The following is a 22117-nucleotide window of genomic DNA, read 5'->3' as shown; positions in this document are numbered from 1 at the left end:
ATTATTTTCATCTTAATAATGAATTTTTTATATATACAGATACTCACAATAACACCAGAGCTGGTTCAAGTAATATACCAAACGGTTCAAATATGGGTAGGAATCCTATATATTTATATTTTTATTTATTTAATTAATAATAATTTATTTTTCCTTAAATTTTGATTCAATAAATCTTTTATTATTGGCCTAAATAATATTATTATAGATATTATTATATTGTCTTAAATGTACTTTACATCATTATAATCTCAATTATTATTAAATAGTTTAATAATTTTTTAATATAATATCATACAAATATAAAATTTTTATAACTGTATCTATAATTTATAACAATATATAATGGAAAAAATTTTTATAACTGTATCTATAATCTATAACAATATATATAAAATTTTTATTGATAAGAAGATGTATGATGAATTACGAAGAATTTTTTCTAGATACACAATTTTTATACTCTCCTATTTTGTTTATTAATTATTCTTATATTTTGATATTTAAAAACAAAAAAAATAAGCATTCTCATTTAGTCTGCTTTTTCACTATTTATAAAAAAAATAAAGACCTCTTCATATTTTGGCCTACAACTTAAAAAAGATGAAGACAAATATAAATATCTATGACATTTAAGTAAAAATTATCTTTTGTAAATAACTAATATGTATTTTGGTTTATATATACTCTTTTTGAATCAGAATAATATTATTATCATTATTTTTTGAATTATATTTTGATTTATAGTAATTTTAATTTTAATAAAACATGATATAAATAAAGTCACGTCAACATTAAAATAAAAACATACTTATCTAATAAATTTAAAGAGTGAATGATATATTAACAAAAAAATAAAATTAATTTCGTAAAAATAATAGAAAAGTGGCTGAACAGGCACGTTAGTGCCTGTTGAGCCGCTAGTACAAATAAAAGTAGAAGAAAGCTAAATTAAAGTATAATAGAAATCTGAAATTGAGAAGAACTAATACTAAAAACCCTAAAACCTAGAGAGAGGAGAGAGCCTCTCTCTCCAGAAAACTACATCTAAAACCTAATATTATGTGAATGAAGTGAGTATGAATGATTCCCCCACTCTACAGCCTCTATTCTGTATTTTCGGGCTTGGAACTGGGCCAAAAAGAGCCCAAAAATTGACCTCAGCATCTTGTGTGTAATGTAGCACGGGACGCTCTATCACGTGTACACGTTGCTTGGCAAAAATTCTAGTCATGCGTATGCGTCGCCCATTCATACGCGTCGCTACCAGCTTCTCAAAACATCATTTTCTTGCGTTCCTTCCACTTTTGCATGCTTCCTTTCCGTCCTCTAAGCCATTCCTGCCCTATAAACCTTGAAAACACTTAGCAAACATATCACGGCATCGAATGGTAATAAGAGAAAATTAAAATTAGCAAATTTAAGGCCAAAGAAGCATGTTTTCAATCATAGTACAAACTTAGGAAGGAAAATGTAAAACATGCGAATTATATGAATAAGTGTGAGAATAATGGATAAAATCAATTAAATTAAGCACAAGATAAACCTTAAAAATGGGGTTTATCAATCTCCCTACACTTAAACATTAGCATGTTCTCATGCTAAGCTCAAGAGAAGCTATAAAGGAGTGAAGAGGAATGGTAAAACTTATGAAATGCAACCTATTTATATGAATGCAACTAAATGCAAAATGCTCTTTCCTACTTGGTTTAAAAGTAAATAAATTATCCAAGAATAAATATAAACTGGATTTCACTAATTCAAATCTCAAAATAAAGTACAAGTAGACTTGCAGAAGAAAATAGCTCATGAAAGCTGGGAACAAAGAATCGAGTGTTGATCCCTCACCGGAAGTGTGTACACTCTAATCACTCAAGTGTTTAAGGTTCGATTCTCTCAATTCTCTACTAACCTTGCTTTCTAAGGCTTGCTCTTCGTCTACCAATCAACAAATAATTTGATGCACAAATACACATATCAAGAGGTCTTTTAAGGGCTGTAATGGGGTTAAGGTCAAGGTAGGATTTTGTTTGGTCAAGTGGACTAAAATCTGAATCCTTAATTAACCCAAACTTCCCACCTAACATAGGACAATCCATGTAATCAAAATAAAAAACCTAACTATCCATTAACCATGTTTTCCATATATTCATGCATCCTAATTTCGAGTATAGTACATATGCATTGCTATCACCGTTTACTTTGGGGTATTTTGTCCCCTTTTATTATTTGCTCTTTTTCTTTTCTTTTTCTCCCTTTTTTTTCTCAATGCATACGATTAAGATATTGAATGCAAGAATATGTGCTCAACTATTGTTTTGCACATTTTCACAAGAATATACAACACCCAATTCTCAAACCAAATGTTTCCAAACCCAACTTTCCCACACTTAAATCATGAACATTCTCACTAGTCTAAGCTAACCAAGGATTCAAAATAAGGACATTATTGTTTTTCTCTTAGAGTTAGTGATAAGCTAAAGTAAAGAATAAATGGGGTTAAAAAGGCTCAACATTGGTTTGCAAAGGATAATTAAAAAGGGTACGGCCATATGGGTATGTAAGCTCGGTGAAACAAAGCCTCAATCATATAAGTGCATGCATACATCAAATAATGGAAATATAGAATTAAGCAAGACAAATATCACAATTATAGAGAGAAAAACACACACCAAAAATAAAATATTGGTTGATAAAATGCAACCAATCAAATAGGCTCAAAATCTTACTGGGTTTTGTGTGTTCGAGCTCTAACCCATGTTCCAAAACAGAATTCTTCAAACAAGTTTAAAAATTTTTAATTTAAATTAGTGAAATGCTATAAAAAGGTTCTTGAAAAAGAACTTATTACTCCAACCAAGTAGTGGTAGAAGAACATGCACAAAATCAAACAAACATGCAATCAAACATGTAAATGCAACAACTAATTTAACAAGGAAAATTAAACATTGGTGTTAAAACAGAAAATAACTAACTGATAAACCCCAATTTTATGGTTTATCTTGTGCTTAATTTGGGAGATTTTATCAACTTTTCTCACATTTATTCAATGAAATAGCATGGTTTTGCAATTCTCCCTTGATTTGTGCTTAAATGTGAAAACATGCTTTTTAGGCCTTAAAATTTGTGATTTTAATTCACTTTAATTCCATTCGATGCCTTGATATGTTTGTTGAGTGATTTCAGGTTCATAAGGCAAGTATTGGATGGAAGAAGTGAGGAGAAAAGCATGCAAAGTGGGAGAACTCATGAAGAAATGAAGGAACCGTAAAGCTATCAAGCCTGACCTCTTCACACTCAATTGACCATAACGTGAGCTACAGAGGTCCAAATGAGGCGGTTTTAGTTGCTTTGGAAAGCTAACATCCGGGGCTTCGAAATGATAAAAAATTTGCCATATGTTTATTTGCGTATAGGGGCACGCACGCCATGTACGCGTGCGCACTGATGCTGCTCGTGGCCCAGTAAAAATGAAATCGCTGGGGTGATTTCTGAAGCAATTTGGGCCCAATCCAACTCATTTCTGATGCTATTGAACCCAAGGATTGAGGGGAAAATGAACCAAGTAGTCATAGTTTAGTTTTCATCATGTTGTAGGGAGAATTCTAGAGAGAGAAGCTCTCCCTTCTCTCTAGAATTTAGGGTAGTTTAGGTTTAATTTTCTCAAATTTCTCTTTCAATTCTTGTTTTGATTTCAATTCTCTTTATATTTTTGTGTTCTATTGTCTTAATCTTCTTAGTTTCTCTTGTTAATTTCTTATTTTGCTCTCTCTTATGTTGATGAACATTTGTTGGATCTTAATTTTCTTTAATACAATTTTATGCTTCCATGCTCTTTTATGTTTATCTTCATTGTTATTGTTGATTTCTTATTTATGTTAGTTGTGGGTGTCACTAATTCTTGCATTTTATGATGTTTACTTTTCTTGCACTCTAGGTGTTTGATATAATATTTCCTTTAGTTTTTGAGTAGCTCTCTTTACTCTTGGCCTAGGCTAAGGGGATTGAGTGACCTTGAGTCATTGGGTCTCAATGATTTGGTGATTTGAGAATCCTTGGTGATCAATTTGATACTCATTGACACCAACCCACTACTAATCTAATTAGTAGATAGGTTGGAACTTATGGGTTGATGTGATCAAAGCCATTTGATGTACTTCAAGTCTAGGAGTAGATATTACATACTTAAGACTTTTGCAAGTAGACTTAATGAGCTTGGTTCCTCGTAATTGTCAATATATGGTATGTAGACAAGGATGGTGATCTCAATTACCTATGCCTAGCCAAGAGTTCTTTCCATTTATTTTAGTAGTTCTTGTTATTTTACTTTCTTGTCATTTATTTTCTTGCAAAAATATAAAATCAAACCCCCCTTGCATTTTCATAGCCAATAATTAAACACTTCATTGTAATTCCTTGTGAGACGACTCGGAGTCTAAATAATTCGGTTAATTTTCATTGGGGTTTGTACATGTGACAACTCAAATTTTTTATGTGAGAATTGTTTGTTGGTTTGGAGCTATGCTTACAATGAAGTAATTCTTTCTATAAGAAGAAAATCTAGACCATCGAGCAAATCTCATCTATCACTAACCCACGGAAGTCGGTATCGACCTCCCCACACTTAAAGATTGCACTGTCCTCGGTGCATGCTAAGATGTGCAAGTGGACGGGTTGTTACAACTGATGCTTTTCTCCAAAGATTGTGCAGATGGACTTGTTTGTTGCCCCATTGAGAAGCTTTTCCTTTCCCTTCTTGGTGGCCATCTGAAAGAAGAGAAAAAGGAAGAGAAGTAACCCAGAAACAAAGATATGAAAAGAAATAAAATATATGTGGGTTAATGCCATAAGGTTCTCAACTACATGGTAGCTACAACATGCAAGTGAAAAAATAGTAGAAGCAAATGACATATCAATAGTGAAAAAATTGCAATAATGGAGAGAGAAAGAGTGGGTAATGAAAGACAGTGCAAGTGCATATCAATACAAATGGAATACAAGTATCACAAAAGATTAGCATTGACTTATGAATAATAATACCCAACAATATAAAACAAGTCACTAAGCATCAGAATAATGGAAGAAAAGATGCAACTGTTGGATAACCACATTTAACACCAATGGTAAAATAATAAACTTAGAAAAGAAAATAAAAATATGCACAAAATTAAAAATACAATGAATGAAAGTATGCAAATGCAATAAGTACAAGGGAATGAAAGGGAATAAGGATGAAAAAGGAGGAGGAATGAAGAAGAAAGAATAACAAAGGAGAGAAGAAAGAAGAAGAAATGATAAGAGAACAAGAAACAGACGCGATGCGACGCGCATGCATCACGCGTATGCGTGAAAACAGAAATGGCCATGCGATGCGTAAGCGTCATCCACGTGTGCGTGTGGATGGCGAAAAATGCATTCTGACGCGTGAGTGTCGGTCACGCATATGCGTGACCACTCGCGCGATTCCAGCACCATGGCCGCACAATTCTCTATTCAATTCACTCTTTTACGCCGATTTTCATGCCCACGCGTACGCGTCTCTGACGCTTACGCGTGGATTGGAAAAAATTACAGGGGACGCATACGCGTGGGTCATGCATACGCATGGGGTTGGCTATGCGCCCAGCACCCCTTCAGCGCGGCTCTAGCGCAACTTTTCTGTTTAGCCAAGCCTGCCGCGTCGTTCCAGATTCGGGCATCGACGCGTATGCGTCAGTCACGCGTACGCGTGACAGCCATTTTTTTAAAGCATACCAGCTATCAAATTAATGCCAATCATGGTTAAACTAGTGAAACCATAATTTAACTAAATAAACATAACTAAAAATTGAAATTCAACTTATTACCAATATAAACAAAAGAGAAAATAGGACGAATTCACCATGGTGGGGTGTCTCCCACCTAGCACTTTAGTTAAAGTTCTTAAGTTGGACATTTGGTGAGCTCCTTGTCATGGTGGCTTGTGCTTGAACTCATCTTGGAACTTCCACCAACGCTTGGACTTCCAATAAGCTTCAAAATTCCCAAGTGAATTCACCAAGCTTTGAGCTCCCAAAGTTGATCCTCTTGTATGCCTGGATCCCAAATCTTGTTTCTACACCCGTCTGTAAGTTGATCATTGTTGTTCCAACTGGATGGCAGACAGCTCGAATTCTCTACGAAGTACCAAACTCTTCTCTTGGACCCAATCAATTGATCACTGGTCTAACCCTTGCATCTAGCTCTTGAAATATCAACCTTGATGAGCCTTGATTTGTAACTCCAAGAACTAAACATCCTTCTCTTACGCTTAATGCCACAAAGCCTCCTAAGTTGGCCATCCGTTTTAAGAATACCATATTCAAAAGGGACAGTAAAGCGAATAGAGATAAGTTTTACCCACACAAATGAAGGAGTAGATGGCAACCTAGGTAGAGAAGTCTCCAATGTTCTTGACAAAGCATACTCAACTCTCGTCCAACCTTTTCGAAGGACTTCGGCTTCCACATCATTCTCAAACTCACTTAGAGAAGGTTCTTTATACCCAAGGAGTTCATTTGCGGATGTAGATTCATCACTAGGAAGACTTGATTCATGATCATCATCACTAAGGGAACTTGCTTCTTGATATATCCCATCCAATTCTTCATAAGGAATATGCTATGGAGGTTGTACACTAGCCTCCTTGACATTAAGTTCAAGCTTCTTGGGGGAATACTCTACAACTCTAGATTCCCACGGAGGTTCGGCATCTCCTAAGTCTTTAACCACTTCTTCCTCTTCAACTATTACGGCTTCCTCCACTTGTTCCAATACAAAGTCATGTTCCTCATTGTCCACCAGAGTTTCTAGTGTCTCCTTCATCCTACGCTCTTCTATTGATTCTCCACATGTAGCCATGGGAGTACTTTGAGTGTTGAAGTGTAGTGAGGCTAAATTATCCACTACCTCGGTCAAGGTAGCTATGAACTCTTGTGTCATCCTTTGCATCTCTCTTTGCTCTTGAAGAAGAACACTTAGAGTGTCATCCATTGGAGATTGGGGTGGATATGAAGGTTCATTGCTTGGGAGGAAAGGTTCATGATATGAGGGTGGTTCATCATAATAAGGATGTGGCGGTTCACACTCTCCATCTTTTTCACTTGTTGTACCACACACTTCAATCCCTTGTTCTCAAGTTAAGACTCTTTAGCCATGAGAGCTTCATGTGCTTTTCGGCTTTCCACTCGCTCTATTTGATGAATGGCTTCTTGAAGTTGATCCAGTGTCTCCTTGAGATGATCCTTTGACTCTTGTTCCGCTTGGATAACATAATTAGGATCATATGGCTCTTGGGTTGATGAATATAGACATAGTCTATATGGAGGTGGTGGTTCTTGGAAGTAATTGGGTTGGAATTGGGGTGGCATATATATGGTTTATATGGCTCATAGGGTGGTTGGTATGGTGGATAAGGGTTAGGATCATATGAGGGTGTTTGGTAGTAGGGGGCTTGTGAGTATGGTGGTTTAAAGCAATGTCGAGGAGGGGGTTCATATGCATATGGTGGGGCTTGTTGGTAACTACAAGGGGGTCCACCATAGTTATTGAATTGACATGCGTCCTGGAATGGCTCTTGTTCATAGTATGTTGGTGGGGTTGTTGATTGTCACGAAAGGGTCCACTATAACCATTGTCTTGGGATGCATCGTAGAATGGTTGTTGCTCATGGCACATTGGAGAGGGTTGTTGTCGAAAGGGTTGATCAAATCCTTGTGGCTCCTCCTAACTTTGATTGCCCTAACCTTGATGCATGTTCTCATTATAGCTTCCATTTCATACAACATAATTTGAACCAAACTCATAGCTAAAGGGGTGAGAATTCATAGTAGGAAATAAAAATAAAAGCTAATAAAAATAAGCAACAAAGTCCTAAAACTAACAAAAACTAACAAACAAGCAAAAGGCAAATATGTACAATAACCAATAATAAGGCACAGGTTTGCAATTCCCCGACAACGGCGCCAAAAATTGATGGGGGAAAATCTTCGGTAAAGATTTTCACAAAAATAAGCGTGTTGTAAGTATAGTTCTAAACCGACAATTAAACCTCAACCAAATTTAATTTGTTTGTCACTTAAGCAAACCCAATAAAATTAACCGGAGTATTAAACCTCGGGTCGTCTCTCAAGGAATTGCAGGGAAGTATGTTACTATTAGTTATGAGATAGTATATTTTTGGATTTTTAAATGGTGGACAAGGAATATAAATGACAAGGAAATAAACTAATAATTAAGAAAAGTCCTAGCAAGGATTGATAATTAGAATTCCTATCCCCATTATCATAGTCACTTGTGATGGTAATTGCCTTTTGCTCTCACTTAGTTAACCTCTAACAATTGAAGGTAAGTCAAGTGAGTAGTTCAACTTGGATTCACAAGTCCTAATCAAGGATTAGAGTTAGTGAAGTTTAAGTCAAATAACAGCTTTCAATCACCAACCAACAAGAGACTCTGACAATTCAAGACTCTTTAACTACTCAATCTAAGCCAAGAACGTAAAAAGCTAACTTAAAACCCTCCAAAGTATTTTATCAAACACTTGGAAGGCACAACATAAAAGCATAGAAAACTACCAAGGAATATTAAATCTAAACAACCAATTGCAAACATCAATAATAACAAACGAAGAAAGGAGCAATAAATATGAAATACCTCAAATTGCATCAAATAGAAAATTAAATCTAACATGAAGAGTTCCTAAATTAAATTGGAGAATAAATAAATCAACAAGAGAAGATAGATAAACTAAAGTACTATGACAAATAAAAGTAGAAGAAAGCTAAATTAAAGTATAATAGAAATCTGAAATTGAGAAGAACTAATACTAAAAACCCTGAAACCAAGAGAGAGGAGAGAGCTTCTCTCTCCAGAAAACTATATCTAAAACCTAATATTATGTGAATGAAGTGAGTATGAATGATTCCCCCACTCTGCAGCCTCTATTTTGTGTTTTTGGGCTTGGAACTGGGCCAAAAGGAGCCTAGAAATCGCCCCAGCGTCTTGTGTGTAATGCAGCATGTGACGCTCTGTCACACGTACGCGTCACTCACGTGTACGTGTCGCTTGGCAAAAATCCTGGTCACGCGTACGCGTGGCTCACGTATACGCGTCGCTCGTCTTCTGCGCCAGTCACGCGTACGCGTCGCCCATGCGTACGCGTCGCTGCCAGCTTCTCAGAACATCATTTTCTTGCGTTCCTTCCACTTTTGCATGCTTCCTTTCCGTCCTCTAAGAAATTCCTTCCCTATAAACCCTGAAAACACTCAGCAAACATATCATGGCATCGAATGGTAATAAGAGAAAATTAAAATTAGCAAATTTAAGGCCAAAGAAGCATGTTTTCAATCATAGTACAAAATTAGGAAGGAAAATATAAAACATGAGAATTATATGAATAAGTGTGAGAATAATGGATAAAATCAATTAAATTAAACACAAGATAAACTCTAAAAATGGGGTTTATCACACAACAACAGAGTAAGAAACGGTTGTCAGCAATTCACGAACCCAATCAAAGAATCACGATTCAAAGCCCAACTTCTCCATAATAAACCATAGAAAATGCCACTCCACCTTGTCATAGGCTTTACTTATTTCAAGCTTGAGTGCCATTTCGTATTCCAAGCCTCGCTTTTTTTTATTTAAGATAGTGCATACATTCGTGTGCTATGAGAATGTTATCAGAAATAAGTATACCTTTGATGATCAGTTTTTTTGATGGTATAGAATTTCACAAATGAATTCTCGTTGCTAGTATAGTTTCTAAACCAACAATAAACCTTTCATACAAGAGATTGTTTGTCACTAAAACAAAACCCTAAAAATAATAACCGAAGTATTGTTCTAAACCAACAATAAACCTTTCATAAATTGCATTTAAAGAGAAATAGAAGAAACAAATGTGCATCAACATAAAAGTAGAGAATTACAAGAATTAAATGCTAAACTAGAGAGAAGAAAGGCAGGAGAAGAAGAATTACAAAAGAAAAAGTAAATCAAAGCATGAAATTAACCTAGATCTAAGAGATCCTAATCTAGATCTAACCTAATCCTAATTCTAGAGAGAAGTGAGAGCTTCTCTCTCTAGAAACTAGCTTTCCCTCCAAAATTAAACTAAAAATAACTAATGACACTAGATAATTCATCTCTCTTCAATCCTTGGGTTAAATAGCATCAGAAATGAGTTGGATTGGGCCCAAAATACTTCAGAAATTGCTGGCCACGAGTTGCCTTTAGTGAGTCACGTGCAGCTTCCCATGTGTATGCGTACATCATGCGTACGCATCTTTAAACGCAAGGAAACAATAGAAAATTTTATATCATTTTGAAGCCTCGGATGTTAGTTTTCCAACACAACTAAAACCGTCTCATTCGAACCTCTGTAGCTCAAGTTATGATCGATTAAGTGCGAAGAGTTCAGGATTGACAACTTTGCGGTTCCTTCATTTCTTCATGAGTTCTCCATTTCTACATGCTTTTTCTTCATTTCCTCAATCCAATATTTGCCTCCTAAACCTAAAATCACTTAACAAACATATCAAGGCATCTAATGGAATCAAGGTGAATTAAATTTAGCTATTTTAAGACCTAAAAAGCATGTTTTCACTCTTAAGCACAATTAAAGGAGAATTTACAAAATCATGCTATTTTAGTGAATAAATGGGAGAAAAGTTGACAAAACATCTAAATTCAACACAAGATAAACCCTAAAAATATGTTTTTTCAAGCCGCTATTCAAGCCCAAGTAATTCAGTGTCTCCCATGATGCCTAATGCCTACTTTTGTTCTAGGAGTGCAGTAACTTCTATAATCTCCTTTTTAGAATTAGTAGGGATATAAATGTTCTTTTGTTAGAGAGCTAATTGGTGTCTAAACAATTTAAGCTTCTAAAATAATCTGAACATTGCTAAATCTTCTATATCTGATTTCCATACCTCACTTATGAAGTTACGAATTTGTCCTTCACGACATCAGCGGGATTGAAACTTGAATCTCCTATTTGATCTCTTTGATTGGTTGTTAGTTTCCAAAAGAAGGGGGCATGATCAGAACCTGTCTCTAATGATCTAAAGACAGTGGGTTGAGAGTATAATTGGGACCAAGATTTATCAACAAGCACTTTGTCAAGTCTTTCCTGAATTAGTTCACCATGCTTGCGTCTATTACTTTAAGTAAATGTTCTACCCATCATTCCCAAATCAATCAATGAATTATTTTCAATAAAATAATTAAAGTCAGCAATAGAAGAATGAAATTTAGAATTACCACCAAGTTTCTCACCTTGTTCAATAATGGAATTGAAATCACTAACAATAATCGATATACCTTGGAGTTGGGAGAACATCAAAGAGATTTCTTGAAACTGGGATAGACAAATATTTTCATTGTAATTTAAATAAATGCCGACTAAGTTCCATTCAATATTGAAAGGGACATCTTTTCTCAAGGCAACAATACAGAACTCAGAACAACTGATAATCTGAATAATAAAATCATCCTTCCATGCCAACGCAAGTCCACCCGCACTACCATGATGACATGCCATTTTGTGCATATTTTCTATACTTTTTCATACAAGAAATTGATGATTAATGCTTAATTATTGAGTATTTTAGTGCTTAAATACTATATTTCTTTGATCTTTTGATTTGATAACCTTTGTAGGAAATAAGTGGAAAAAGAAGCAAAACAAAAGCACAAATTAAGCTCAAAAGGAGAAAAGAGGAATTCTGGGGCACACTTTGAAGTTTGAGCACGCTTTAGAGCCTTAGGCCACGCTTTAAAAAGCGTGGCCCATGATTAAATCAAGGAAGCGTGCTCTGTTTTCACAATGAGCGCTCTTGGCGCGAGAGCGCTATGTTCTTTTTCAAAGAGCGCTTGCGATAGTGGAGCAAGCAAAATTCGTAAGTGACGCGTACGCGTAGGCCACGCGTACGCGTCGAAGCTACAACTCTGGAAGACCACGCGTACGTGTCGGTGGGATATTTCTGAAAAAGCACGCGAAAGCGTGAATGAAGCGCATCGTGGAAGTAAAGTTTTTGAAGACTACGCGTACGCGTAGGGGACGCATACGCGTGGGGAGCACTCATATTGAAAGCGCTACGCTCTTTTGGAGAGCGCTGATATGGACGCGCACGCGTAGAGCACGCTTACGCGTCACAAGAGCAAATGTTGAAGGCTACGCGTACGCGTGGGTGACGCGTACGCGTGGGGGACGCGTACGCGTAGATGTGCCAAAATGCAAAAGGACGCCCACGCGTATGGGATGTGTACGCGTGGGTATAAAAGCACTCCGTTCTCTAAATGAACGCTATGCTCTCCTGGAAGTGCATTTCTGCTAAAATTAGCTTCATTCCAAGCCCATTTGAACTACAAGCAAGCAAGCCCACTTCGATCACTCAATGAAGACCACAAGGATTATCTAGAATAGGAATTTCAATTAATTGTAATTTGTTTTGAATTTCATTTCAATTTGTGATTTAGGAAAGCCTATATAAAGGCTTTAGTTTCAGAAGAAAAAAGAGGATCTGGCACTGGAGTACAGTAGGAGTAGTAGTAGTAGTAGTAGTAGTAGTAAGAGTAGGAGTAGGAATAGAATAGAAGGCTCTTGTAAACACTTACCTTTCTGCACTTTTATATTTCAGTATTGAATTCAATTTAGCTTATGCAAATTTTAATTTCTGCAATTCTCTTCTGCAACTTTCCTTTCTGCCAATTTTATATTTTAGTTCTTATTGAGCTTGATTTACTTTCCTGCAATTTACATTTCCTTCAAGTGTTTTTAGAGCTATGATCCACTGAACCCCAATCACTAAGGGATGAGCTCTGTTATGATTCACATGATTTAGTGAATTTCTTCTTCTTCTCAGTTCAATTGAGTAGCTATAGGATATCCTCTATTTTGATTGAGATTCATCCACTCCGGAAGGGGGTTTGAATCTGTTGAATGCTTGTGTGAGCCACAGAAGGGGAATCATGAGCATTAGAATTGAGGCTCTATCCTTCACTACTCTCTTGATCAACACCATTTGGGAGGAATTGAGATCTTGAGACTTAGTGTGACTTATGGATGAGAGACAAGCATTTAACCTCTTCTCATGACAATTAGATCAAGCAATTGGCAAGATTGATTGTGATTAGAGAGATTGGATTGCCAAGGAATTGGGATCCAATCAATTTCAATCTGCCATAGATCTACTCATATGATTGAGAAAGGAGTTGAAACCCATTTGATTCATTGTGGATTATGATATCTCCAATCGTTAATGAGTTTTTCTTTCTGTTAATTGTTTTTGAGTCCATTTCAGTTGCTTGATTTACTGCTCTTTTTAATTTCCCAGCACCTAGTCCCTTTACATTTGATGCAATTTACATTCTGCACTTTAAATTCCATGCAATTTACATTCTGTTAGTTCAATTTCACTCAATTCACAACTGTTAGCTTGACTAGAATAACCACCTAACTAAATTTGCTTGATCCATCAATCCCTGTGGGATTGGTGCATGGAATTGTGATCGCGCTTTTCACAACTCCGCACAACTAACCAGCAAGTACACTGGGTCGTCCAAGTAATAAAACCTTATGCAAGTAAGGGTCGATCCCACTGAGATTGTCGGCTTGAAGCAAGCTATGGTCATCCTGTAAATTTTAGTCAGGCGGATTCAAATGGTGATGAGGTTTTGATAATTAAAAGATAAATAAAACATAAAATAAAATAAAGATACTTATGTAATTCATTGGTGGGAATTTCAGATAAGCGTTTGGAGATGCTTTGTTGCTTTTGAACCTTTGCTTTCCTACTGTCTTCATCCAATCATGCGTGCTCCCTTCCATGGCAAGCTGTATGATCCTCTCAGTGAAAATGGTCCAAGTACGGTTTCTGCACGGCTAATCAACTGTCGGATTTCTCGTCCCGGATGAAAAATACCAGGTACAGCTACCGCACGGCTAATCATCTATCGGTTCTCACTTGTGTCTGAATAGGATCTCTCTATCCTTTTGCACACTGTCACTGCGCCCAACATTCACGAGTTTGAAGCTCGTAACAGTCATCCCTTCCCAGATCCTACTCGAAATACCACAGACAAGGTTTAGACTTTCCGAATCTCAGGAATGTTGCCAATTCGTTTTAGCCTCTACCACGAAGGTTCTAACCTCACGGACTCGGTCCGTGGATCAGAGACCCTAGAGATTATACTCCAGCTGTCATCCAATGACTACGTTGAACATCATGTAGACCGCTTGTGGTTGTCAGGCACGCGGATCTTGGCTAAGCGAGAAACGAAGATAGTGGGTGATTGTCACGGGTCACCCTTTCATTCTGACTTAACTGAATTAAGTACGAGAGTATATCTTGGAGAAGAAGTAAGCGTGAATTGAAAGAGAAACAATAGTACTTGCATTAATTCATGAAGAACAACAGAGCTCCGCACCTTAATCTATGAGGTGTAGAAACTCCACCATAGAAAATATATAAGAGAAAAAGGTATAGGCATGGCCGTGTGGCCAGCCTCCCAATGGCATAAGCTTCTCAAGTGTGTGAACACAATAGTAAAAAGTGCTATTTATACTAAACTAGTTACTAGGGATTACAGAAAATAAGTAACTAAGTGCAGATAGTACAGAAATCTACTTTCGGGGCCCACTTGGTGTGTGCTTGGGTTGAGCATTGAGCTTTACATGTGCATAGGTCTTTTCAAGAGTTAAAAGCCAGCTTGGGTGCTAGTTCTAGCGTTTTATTCCAGAAAAGGGTCTCTGGCTGGCGTTTGGACGCTAGTTTGGGCCATCAAATCTCAGAAAAAGTATGGACTATTATATATTGCTGGAAAGACCAAGATGTCTACTTTCAACGCAATTAAGAGCACATCAATTGGGCTTCTGTTGCTCCAAAAAATCCCCTTCGAGTGCAGGAGGGTCAAAATCCAACAGTATCTGCAGTCCTTTCTCAGCCTCTGAATTAGACTTTTGCTCAGGTCCCTCAATTTCAGCCAGAAAATACCTAAAATTATAGAAAAATACACAAACTCATAGTAATGTCCATAAATGTGATTTTTGCATAAAAACTAATAAAAATATAATAAAAAGTAACTAAAACATACTAAAAACTATGTAAAAATAATGCCAAAAAGGGTATAAAAAATCCGCTCATCACAATACCAAACTTAAATTGTTTCTTGTCCCCAAGCAACCAAAAACAAAATAGGATAAAAAGAAGAGAAAATACAACAAATTTCAAAATATCAATGAAGCTTAGTTTCAATTAGATTAGCGGGACTAGTAGCTTTTTGCTTCTGAACAGTTTTGGCATCTCACTTTATCCTTTGAAGTTCAGAATGATTCGCATCCATAGGAACTCAGAATTCAGATAGTGTTATTGATTCTACTAGTTTAGTATGTTGATTCTTGAACACAACTACTTTATGAGTCTTGGCCGTGACCCCTAAGCATTTTGTTTTCCAGTATTACCACCGGATACAAAAATGCCATAGACACATAACTGGGTGAACCTTTTCAGGTTGTAACTCAGCTTTGCTAGAGTCCCCAGTTAGAGGTGCCCAGAGTTCTTAAGCACACACGTTTTGCTTTGGACCACGACTTTAACCGCTCAGTCTCAAGCTTTTCACTTGACACCTTCACGCCACAAGCACATGATCAGGGACAGCTTGATTTAGCCGCTTAGGCCGGGATTTTATTCCTTTGGGCCCTCCTATCCATTAATGCTCAAAGCCTCGGATCCTTTTTACCCTTGACTTTTAGTTTAAAGGGTTATTGGCTTTTTTCTCTTGCCTTTTGGTTTAAAGAGCTATTGGCTTTTTCTACTTGCTTTTTCTTTTTCTTTCTTTTTCTTTATATTTCCCCCTTTTTTTTCCGGAAGCTTTGTGTTTTTCACTGCTTTTTCTTACTTCAAGAATCAATTTTATGATTTTCAGATTATCAATAACATTTCTCTTTTTTTTCATTATTCTTTCAAGAGCCAACAATTTTAACATTCATAAACTTCACTATCAAAAATATGCACTGTTCAAGCATTCATTCAGAAAATAAAGAGTATTGCCACCACATCAAAATAATTAAACTAATTTCAAGATAAATTTCGAAATTATGCACTTCTTGTTCTTTTGCAAATAAAAAACATTTTTCATTTAAGAAAGGTGAGAGATTCATGGAATCATTCATAGCTTTAAGACATAGACTCTAAACACTAATGATCATGTAATGAAGACACAAACATAGTCAAAACATAAAGCATAAAAGGAAAACAGAAAAGAAAATAAACAAGGAGATTAAAGAACGGGTCCACCTCAGTGATGGTGGCTTCTTCTTCCTCTTGAAGAACCAATGGAGTTTTTGAGCTCCTTTATGTCTCTTCCTTGGCTTTGTTGCTCCTCTTCCTAGAGGTTTCTCTGGCCTTAGGTGCCATTAATGGTTATGAAAAGCAAAAAGCTGAGCTTTTCCATACCAAACTTAAAAGCTTTGCTCATCCTCGAGCAAAATAAAATAGAAGAGAGTAGAAGAAGAATGATGCAATTAATTTTGAAAACTTATTACTATATGCAAGAAAAATTAAAAAGAGTTGAAAAGAATTTTGAAAAGATATGTAAGTTTTGAAAACGTTTTGGAAGGAATTGAAAAGAATTGAAAAAGAATTAAAAAGAATTGGAAAGATTATTAATTTTTGAAAATAGAAATTGAAAGATGAATGTTTAAAATATGTTTGTTGCAGAAAATTATGAATTAAAACATGAAAAATTAAAAAAAATTGAATTGTAAACAAAATTACCTCCCTTGTGTTATCATGGCGTTAAACACCCAGAATAGTATCCATTCTAGCGTTTAACGCCCACTTGACTGCCTTTTGGGGTGTTTAACGCCCAGCCAGATACCCTGGCTCACGTTAAATGCCAGGAATCCTTCTTTACTGGGCATTTTTCTAAATGCCCAGAATGCTGCCATTTCTGGCGTTAAACACCCAGAATGCTGCCTGCATGGGCGTTAAACACCCATTCTGCTATCCTTACTGGCGTTTAAATGCCAGTAAGCCTGTCCTCCAGGGTGTGCTGTTTTTGATGCTGTTTTTGATTCCGCTTTAATTCTGCAGCTGTTTTTATGACTCCACATGATCATCAACCTAAAGAAAACATAAAATAACAATGGAAAATAAATGTCTATAAAAAATAAATATAACATTGGGTTGCCTCCCAATAAGCGCTTCTTTAATGTCAGTAGCTTGACAGTGAGCTCTTAGAGAGCTTCACAGAGACTCAGAGCATGATGGTGGCCTCCCAACACCAAACTTAGAGTTTGAGTGTGGGGGCTCTGCTTGACTCTGTATTTAGAGAAGTTTTTCATGCTTCCTCTCCATGGTTACAAAAGAAGATCCTTGAGCCTTAAACACAAGGTAGTCCTCATTCAATTGAAGGACTAAATCTCCTCTGTCCACATCAATCACAGCTCTTGGTGTGGCTAGGAAGGGTCTTCCAAGGATGATGGATTCATCCTCATCCTTCCCAGTGTCTAGGATTATGAAGTCAGCAGGGATGTAAAGGCATTCAACCTTCACTAAGACATCCTCTACAAGTCTATAAGCCTGTTTCTTTGATTTGTCTACCATCTCTAGTGAGATTCTTGCAGCTTGTACCTCAAAGATCCCTAGTTTCTCCATTACAGAGAGTGGCATGAGGTTTATACCTGACCCCAGGTCACACAGAGCCTTCTCAAAGGTCATGGTGCCTATGGTGCAAGGAATTAAAAACCTTCCGGGATCCGGTTTCTTTTGAGGTAATTTCTGCTGAACCAGTGTATTGAGTTCCTTAATGAGCAATGGAGGTTCCTCCTCCCAAGTCTCATTACTAAATAACTTGGCACTCAGCTTCATGATTGCTCCTAGATACCGAGCAACTTGCTCTTCAACAATATCTTCATCCTATTCAGAGGAAGAATACTCATCAGAGCTCATGAACTGTAGCATTAAGTTCCATGGAATCTCTATGATCTCTATATGAGTCTCAGATTCCTTTAGTTCCTCAATAGGGAACTCCTTATTGGTCAGTGGACGTCCAGCAAGGTCTTCCTCACTGGAAATCACTGCCTTTTTACTCTCTCCAGGTTCGGCCACTCTGGATATAGTTATGGCCTTGCACTCTCCTTTGGGATTCTCTTCTGTACTGCTTGGGAGAGTACTAGGAGGAGTTTCAGTAACTCTTTTACTCAGTTGACCCTCTTGTGCCTCCAGATTTCTAATGAAGGACCTTGTTTCATTTATGAAACTGTGAGTGGTCCTCGTTAGATCAGAGACTATGGTTGCTAAGTTAGAGAGGCTATGCCTAGAATTCTCTGACTGTTGCTGAGACGATGATGGAAAAGGTTTGCTATTGCCAAACCGAATTCTCCCACCATTATTATTATTGAAGCCTTGATTAGGTTTCTGCTGATCATTCTATGAGAAATTTGGATGATTTTTCCATGAAGGATTATAGGTGTTTCCATAGGATTCTCTCATGTAATTCACCTCTTCCATTCCAGGATTCTCAAGATCATAAGCTTCTCCTTCAGAGGAGGCTTCTTTAGTGCTGCCGGATGTAGCTTGCAATCCAGTCAGATTCTAAGAAATCATATTGACTTGTTCAGTCAATATTTTATTCTGAGCCAATATAGCATTTAGAGTATCAATCTCAAGAACTCCTTTCTTCTGAGTCATCCCATTATTCACAAGATTTCATTCAGAAGTATACATGAACTGGTTTTTTGCAACCATGTCAATGAGTTCCTGGGCTTCTGCAGGTGTTTTCTTTAGATGAACAGATCCACCAGCAGAGTGGTCCAATGACATCTTGGACAATTCAGACAAACCATCATAGAATATACCTAAGATGCTCTATTCTGAAAGCATGTTAGAAGGACACCTTCTAATCAATTGCTTGTATCTTTCCCAAGCTTCATAGAGGGATTCACTTTCCTTCTATCTGAAGCTTTGGACTTCCACTCTAAGCTTGCTCATCTTTTGAGGTGGAAAGAATTTGGCCAAGAAAGCATTGACTAACTTTTCCCAAGAGTTCAGGCTTTCTCTAGGTTGTGAGTCCAACCATATCCTAGCTTTGTCTCTTACAACAAAGGGGAAAAGCATAAGTCTATAGACCTCGGAATCAACCCCATTGGTCTTAACAGTGTCACAGATTTGCAAGAATTCAGCTAAAAACTGATGAGGATCTTCCAATGGAAGTCCATGAAACTTGCAATTCTGCTGCATTAGAGAAACCAATTGAGGCTTAAGCTCAAAGTTGTTTGATCCAATTGCAGAAATTGAGATGCTTCTTCCATAGAAGTCGGAAGTTGGTGCAGTAAAGTCACCAAGCATCTTCCTTGCATCTCTGGAATTGTTGTTGGGTTTGGCTGCCATGTCTGCTTCTTTTTCAAAATTTTCTATAAGGTCCTCTCTGGAGTGTTGTGCTTTAGCTTCTCTTAGCTTCCTCTTCAGAGTCCTTTCAAGTGCAGGATCAGCTTCAACAAGAATGTCTTTATCCCTATTCATGCTCATATGAAAAAGAAGATAACAGAAAAGAAGAGGAATCCTCTATGTCATAGTATAGAGATTCCTTTATGTGTCAGAGGAAAAGAAGAATAGAATGAAGAAGGAAGAAGAATAAATTCGAACACAGAGAGATAGAGAGAGGGTTCGAAATATTAGATGAGTAGAAGAGAAGTGTTAGTGAATAAATAAAATAAATAGAAAGAGATGAGAGAGAGAGTATTTGAATATTAATTATAAGAAAAAAAATATTTTTGTTTTTATTTTAATTATAAGTTAGAATTTGAAATTTAAGAGAAGAAATAAAAGCAAATTGAAAACTAAATAAATTAATAAATTAAAAAGATTTTTAAAAAAATTGTTAGCTAGTTTTCGAAATTAATGAGAGAGAAAAGTAGTTAGGTGGTTTTGAAAAAGATAAGAAATAGTAAACTTTTTAAAATCAAACAAAAAGTCAAGTAGTTAATTGAAAAAGATTTGAAAATAAAAAAGATAAGAAGTCAGAAAAAAATTTTGAAATTAAAATTTTAAAAAGATATGAGTGAAATTTATTTTGAAAAAGAATTGAAAAGGAAATTAAAAAGATTTGATTTTTAAAATTAAAGTTTATGACTTGACTAACAAGAAACTAAAAGATATGGTTCTAGAATTTAAAGATTGAACCTTTCTTAACAAGAAAGTAACAAACTTGAAATTTTTGAATCAAAACATTAATTGTTAGTAAAGTTTTCGAAAATATGAAATAAAATTAAGAAAAAGATTTTGAAAAGTTAGTTTTAAAATTTCGAAAACATTAAAAGAAAAATGAAAAAGATTTTGAAAAATTTTAAGAAAGAAATTCGACAATCATAAGAAAAATGAAAAAGAATTGATTTTGAAAAAGATTTGAAAAGATAAAGTTTTTAAATTGAAATTTTGACTTGACTAACAAGAAACAACTAAATTTTAAAAATTTTTGACCAAGTCAACTCAAAATTTCGAAAATTATGGGAAGAATAAGGAAAGATATTTTTTTATTTTTTGAATTTTTAATGAGGAGAGAGAAAAACAACAAAATGACACATGACATAAAAATTTAAGATCAAATCAAATAATGCATGCAAGAACACTTTGAATGTCAGGATGAACACCAAGATCATGATGATCATTAAGAACATATTTTTGAAAATTTTTAAGAAAAGAAACACATGCAAGACACCAAACTTAGAAATTTTTAATGTTTAGACACTATGAATTCGAAAATGCATATGAAAAACAACAAAAAAACACAAAACAAGAAAATCACAAGATTAAACAAAGAAAATCATCAAGAACAACTCGAAGATCAAGAAAGAACACATGATGAATTTTCGAAAATTTAAGAAAAATTCAAAATATGCAATTGACACCAAACTTAAAATTTGACACTAGACTCAAACAAGAAACATAAATTTTTTTTGGTTTTTATGGTTTTATTAAATATTTTTATTTTTTTTCAAAATTATTTTGGAAAAAGAAAATAAAGAAATTCAAAACTTTTAATAAGAATTCTAGGATTCATGCAATGTTAGTCTAAAGTTTCGGTCCAAAAGAATTAGACATGGCCAAATGGCCAGCCAAGCTTTAGCAAAACACTGTAAATAACAATATCAGATTTAAGAATCCAAAGGCTCATGCAATGTTATTCTAAAGCTTCGGTCCAAAAGAATTAGACATGGCCAAATGGCCAGCCAAGCTTTAGCATAACAAATACAGACATGTCCTTTTTACAATGGAAAGTGAAAACCTCAGTCCAAAAGATTAGACAAGGCTTAACAACCAGCCAGGTTTCAACATATCTCATGAAGCTCTAGAATTCATTCTTAAAAATTTTTTGAATGGTTTTTTTCGAAAACACATTATTTTTTTCGAAAATAAAAATAAAAAGCTTAAACATAAAATAAAATTATCCAATCTAAGCAACAAGATGAACCGTTAGTTGTTCAAACTCGAACAATCCCCGGCAATGGTGCCAAAAACATGGTGCACGGAATTGTGATCGCACTTTTCACAACTCCGCACAACTAACCAGCAAGTGCACTGGGTCGTCTAAGTAATAAAACCTTACATGAGTAAGGATCGATCCCACAGAGATTGTCGGCTTGAAGTAAGCTATGGTCATCTTGTAAATCTTAGTCAGGCGGATTCAAATGGTGATGAGGTTTTGATAATTAAAAGATAAATAAAACATAAAATAAAATAAAGATACTTATGTAATTCATTGGTGGGAATTTCAAATAACCATTTGGAGATGCTTTATTGCTTCTGAACCTCTGCTTTCCTACTGTCTTCATCCAATCATGCGTGCTCCCTTCCATGGCAAGCTGTATGATCCTCTCAATGAAAATGGTCCAAGTACAGTTTCTGCACAGCTAATCAACTGTCGAATTTCTCGTCTCGGATGAAAAATACAAGGTACAGCTACCGCATGGCTAATCATCTGTTGGCTCTCACTTGTGTCGGAATAGGACCTCTCTATCCTTTGAAGCTCGTAACAGTCATCCCTTCCCAAATCCTACTCGGAATACCACAGACAAGGTTTAGACTTTCCA

At 35.9% G+C, this 22117-nt stretch overlaps 1 non-coding gene across 1 annotated transcript; it reads left to right on the top strand.

Moving 5' to 3' along the window:
- Positions 1–18905: 18905 nt before the first annotated feature.
- Positions 18906–19013, top strand: LOC148580290 (small nucleolar RNA R71). Its single transcript, XR_015899076.1, has one exon. It is a non-coding gene; the product is annotated as a small nucleolar RNA R71 (small nucleolar RNA).
- The last annotated feature ends 3104 nt before the right edge of the window (positions 19014–22117 follow it).

This window comes from Arachis ipaensis, chromosome B10, assembly GCF_059453495.1.
Source record: "Arachis ipaensis isolate K30076 ecotype BB chromosome B10, ASM5945349v1, whole genome shotgun sequence".
In the NCBI taxonomy this organism is placed as follows: domain Eukaryota; kingdom Viridiplantae; phylum Streptophyta; class Magnoliopsida; order Fabales; family Fabaceae; genus Arachis; species Arachis ipaensis.
This window is presented reverse-complemented; position numbering and strand designations above follow the sequence as displayed.